Consider the following 5,724-nt stretch of genomic DNA (forward strand, 5'->3'; position numbering starts at 1 on the left):
AAACTGATAAAATAAACATGTGTGGTACATTAATAATAATAGGTAGTATCTATTGACATTTACTTTGCACCAGTCATTGTTCTAAGAACTTTACATGGATTAACCTCTTACTGTGCATTACAGTTCTGTGAAGAACTAGGCCAACCATTATTAAATTACTGATATTCAAACTTCGTTTTAAATAAACTTTTCATCTTAGAATAGGCTTAGATTTACAGAAAAATGGCAAAGATAGGACAGAGTTCTCATATAGCCCGCACCAAGTTTTTCTTATTATTAACATCTTATATTTGTATGTGTAGTAGTGAGGGTTCTCCAGAGAAAGAGACCAATAAGATATGCATAGATGATAGATGATAGATAGATAGATAGATAGATAGATAGATAGATAGATGATAGATGATAGATAGATAGATAGATAGATGATAGATGATAGATAGATAGATGATAGATAGATAGATAGATAGATAGATAGATAGATGATAGATAGATAGATGATAGATGATAGATAGATAGATAGATGATAGATAGATGATAGATAGATCATACATACATACATACATAGTTAGATGATACATAGGTTTGTTATAAAGAACTGATTCATGTGATTATGAAGGCTATAAAGTACCATGATCTGCCCTCTACAGGCTGGAGACCCAGGAGAGCTGGTGGTATAAATTCCAGTCCAAGTGCAGGAGAACCAGGTCCCATTTTAAAACCAGTCAGACAGAGAGAGTAAATTCTCCTTTATCCTGCATTTTGTTCTATGCAGGCCTTCAGTGGGTTTGATGGGGCCCCCCTGGGATTGGGAAGGGACATCCACTTTCCTCAGTCTACTGATTAGTATGTTAATCTCATCCAAAAATACCCTTATGGACACCCCAAAATAATGTTTAACCATATATCTGGATACCCTGTGCCCCAGTCAAGTTGACATTAAATTAACTAACCATCACTTAATGAACCAATATTGATTCTTTATTATGTTCTAAAGTCTATGCTTTACTTGGATTTCCTTCATTTTTTAGCCTAAGGTTCTTTTCCAATTCCAAAATTTTATCCAGGATACCACATGACATTTAGTGATCATAACTCCTTCAGTTCCTCTTGGCTTTAACAGTTTCTCTGATTTACCTTGTTTATGATGAACTTAATTTTGACGAGAACCGGTCAGGTATTGTGTTTTGTGACCTACTATTGGAATTTGTCTGATGTTTTTCTCATGATTAGACTGGGATTATAGGTTGCTGAGTGGAAGAACACAGAGGTAAACTACCATTTTCACTGCATCATATCAAAAGGTACAGAATATTGGGGCACCTGGGTGGCTCAGTCGTTAAGCGTCTGCCTTCGGCTCAGGGCGTGATCCCGGCGTTCTGGGATCGAGCCCCGCATCAGGCTCCTCTGCTTGGAGCCTGCTTCTTCCTCTCCCACTCCCCCTGCTTGTGTTCCCTCTCTCGCTGGCTGTCTCTATTGCTATCAAATAAATAAATAAAATCTTTTTTTTTTAAAAAAGGTACAGAATATCAAAATGACTTATCACTGTTGTTATCAAACTTGATCACCTGGCTACAATTATTTTTTTTTCAGGTTTCTTTTTGAAGAAAGGCTCTATGCACAGCCAACGTTTAATTATTGGGGAGTTATGTTTTAGTCCTTGAGGTCAGAGTAGCTACATAAATAATTTAGAATTCTTCTGCATGAAAGATTTACCTATCCTCCACTATTAATTTATTTATTCCATCATTTATTTATGTCATTTATGGACTCAGGTTATTTATTTAATACTTTGGGTTGTAATCCAATGTTACTTTATTTTGTTGCTCAAATTGTTTCAGCTCTGGGGATTTGGAGCTCTTTAAGTTGTCTCCTTTGTTCTTTACCTGGATGTGAAGCCTATTAAAAAATGTGGGCCCCCGACGCCTGTTGACCCTAGGAGTTTCTCATTCTCACACTAGTCCACACTCGGGTCTCACAATTCATCCAAAGTACTATTTAAGTGCTTCTCCAAGTTCATTGCTTCAGTGATTTCTGCTCCAGGTAAGCAGTTCTGGTCTCTGACTCTCTGGATGAGCCTGTCTCTCCAGATTTCTGGATGGCAGTTTGCCCTGCAACTTCAGTTCTCCCTGATGGGTCCAAGAAAAGTAATTGATTTTCAGTTTGTTTCACTTTTTCATGTGAACAGAGAAGTGTGGCCTCTGAGCTCCTTACATTTCAGAGCAGAAGCAGGAAGTATGCAGCTGTCTTTGACCTACCATTATTACTCCTTTTTTTTACAGATGATGAGATTGAAGTCCAGAGAGCTCACATAACTTGCCCAAGGTTATGCTCTGAGAATTGCTGAGTCATGGGTTGACCTCAGTCTGATTCTGGCAGTCATGATCCTAACCACTGTATTGTACTCCTTCCGTATCATATGACACGGCAATGTGAATACAACTATGTTGGAGCAACAGAAGGGGAAAATTACTTTTAGGCACTAATACCCTAAAGGAAAGCCTCATGAAAGAGGTAACAAGTGAGCTGGTGCAGAGAAGGAGGAATTTATGGGGCAAGGGAGGGTGGGGACTTCTAGGTAAAGGAACAACAGGTACAACAGCACAGAGACATTACAAAGAATATCATCTGTTCTGATTCAGTTGTTGAAACCAAAGATATATGCTCAGGACACTGATAAATCTGGAGGTAGACCACCCCCCCCCTTGTGAAGGGCTGTCTCAAGGGCTGTGTGTGGCATTTATAATTGACAAAGAATAAACAGAGTCTTTCAAAGGGAGAAAGAATGCATTAGAAAGACAGCCCATTGTAGGTGACAGACAGGGGGCAGGAACTTACATGTGAGACTTTGTGGCAAGAGTAAAACATGAGGCACATATAGTTATGTATGTGGCAGTTTATGCATGATGTTTGATTCCCAAAACAAAAATAGCAAAACAGAGTCTCAAGAAGCCTATTCAAATCTTACCAACCTCTCTCTTTGCTACTTTAGGTTCTCATCAGGTTCTTGGGTAGATGTCCTTCAGGAGAAGTTTTCTTTCTGGTTTGACTACTGACATCACAGATTTAAATTTATAATAAAGACACGTTTACTACTTACCTCATCATTATTATGATCATTTATATTAAAAATGTCGTGTTACTAAAACTACACTTGTATTTAAAAATAACAAGTACCATAATCTCAAAATATTCCTATGGTAAATGCTTGAACGTAGTCATAATTTCAGGAAAAACAATGTAAACAAACAATAGGCAATGTACTTATATGGCCCTTTCTTTCAACACTTGTTTTGAATGTGACTTAAGATAATCACTATGATATATGTAAGATGGAATGTTGTCTCACCTTTTCTCTAAATTCTGTAAGTTTCAACATTGTTTGTGCACCCCTCAGCAATGTTCTTCCAGACTATATTTCTGTAGAGTGATTTATGGCACATAGAATTTTGTGTTCAATTCTTTATCATCTGGCTATTATATTGACACTTATTTTTCTCCATGATTTCCATACTACTCTTGCTATTAGCATTGTAGAGTTTACCTGCATATCCATGCTGAGCTCAAATAAAAACTGACTCCAAAGAGGAGACAATAGTTGTTTGCCCCCTCTGCACCTTGAACCTTTTCCTCCCACCCTTTAACAGGAAGCTTAATACTTAAAAATATTAAAAGAAAGCCTACTGCCTGAATAATTGAAAAGGAAACATTAGTGCTTCCATGTTCTGGGTTCAAAAGGTAGGCTAGCATAAAAGATACCGATGAGTTAACTCATCTACTTTTGGTAGTTATCAGTTTGTAAGGAGAAGCAATTCCATACAATACTTTAAAGCAGATTTCATTGCATGGCTTTCAAAACCTATAATAGGAGGAGTGGGAAGAAAGAACTATCCTGAGCTGGAAGCATACTGCCTGCTCATTGTTTTTTAGAACAGTCTGAGTAAGGGACTCTGACCCCAGCTTTTCAGATGACGAAAAAAGATGATGAAACTAAGGAAGAGTGAAAAACCAAAGCTAGGTGAGAAGCAAAATCAGTACCTCGTGAAAGGGAAGCATAAATGAATAACCAAACCAAAACAAGGGGAAAAGGGTGGGAAGAAATAGATATAAAAACAGGAGCACAGGAATGATAAGACTGGGCATAAAAAAGAAAAAAAGTTATCTGTTAAGTGACTACATTTAAAACACTGATCACCAAATTAAAAATATGGAAAGCTAAAAAAAAAAAAAACAAAAAAACAAAAAATACTGCTGCATTCTCTCTGTATCTCTGTCTTTGTCTCTGTCTCTGTCCTTGTCCCATGTTGGCATATGTGGGAAATGCTCATTTGCAGAAAAAGGAAGCCATACGGCCCAGCCAACGCTCAGAGGAAAGCAGGATTTCAGGCTCCATTGGACTAACAAGCCTAGATACACAATCATCATTAAACAAACAAATAATAATAATAACAGTTCTGCTAGCAATGTAAAATTTAATTAGTTTATGTTTTTGTAAGCAGCAAGTTAATTTTAGTGAAACAACAACGGAAAAACATCATGAAGCAGAAAAAATCTCAAACGACCATGGACAGTGTTAGCGACATGTGAATAGTTTAAAACAAGGGAAAGTTCTCAACATGTTACTATATTATCCAGTGTGAAATAAGTTTGCTTGACTGATGAATGGTAAAGTTTCCTCAATGACTACTCTATAAAATCTACAACGTAACATATATTCATTGCATAAATAAATATTTAGTATGTCAAACATTAAATAGATTACCAAAGTTGATTCCAGGCAATTTAATAAAATTCAAGGAAAGCACCAAATTAAGAAATGAAACGGATAGAGGAAGACTTGTAAAAAACTTAAAGAGATGTGAACATAATGGATCAAGCAGACTTTATCTGCTCAGAGGATTTTGCAAGAAGAAACCTATTAAAAGAATAAATTTACTGCAAATCTCGCCCTACACTTTCTGTAGTTATAATGAAACTTATTTAAATTAATATTTGATAAATGCATAAATGAATAAAGATGAAATGAATAAATGAATGGAAAGGGAACATAAATACTAAATGGTGGAAATTAAATGAATAATTCTCTTGAATAAATCAACTTCACTCGAGTTTGCCAGCATTCTATACAGAGTAATACCATCTAAAATGGTAATTTTGAATGGATCACGGTAACGAATTTATCTACACAAGAAAAACATAAATTTATGGCTGTAATCAATATACTCTAAATACACTTCCTTAAGTGCTCTGTCCTTTAAGGGCCTTAACACATCATATTTAAATGATATTTTCTTCACTGAGGTAGATTATCTAACATTTCTTTCAGTCATTTTTTAACATAGAGGATACTTCTGTCCCAGGGAATAAGAGAAATCTTTCTCCATGTGTTTTCTTCTCAGAACATTAAACATATTAACCTAATTACTTTCCTTTTTCTATCATTCTTCTTCTGGAACCTTTCCAATTGTCCTTCCTATGGCTACTTTTGATTATGTCGGTACAAGGCGTACTAATCCTAGTCCAGGCTACGGTGTAGGATTTAGGAAAATGAAATGTTCTGTGTTTATCTTCTGAGTAACCAAACATTTTTGTTCTGTTTTGTTTTAATTCCTAAACTAATCATTTAAAGGGAGAATTGTACATTAAAAGAAACCATTTTATAACCACGAGGAAAGGTGACTAGAATTATTGGAAAATAAAGCTTATGAATATTTTATAAACAGTTAG

The sequence above is a fragment of the Ursus maritimus genome, unplaced genomic scaffold (assembly GCF_017311325.1).
Source record: "Ursus maritimus isolate PB19 unplaced genomic scaffold, ASM1731132v1 scaffold_4, whole genome shotgun sequence".
Lineage (NCBI taxonomy): Eukaryota > Metazoa > Chordata > Mammalia > Carnivora > Ursidae > Ursus > Ursus maritimus.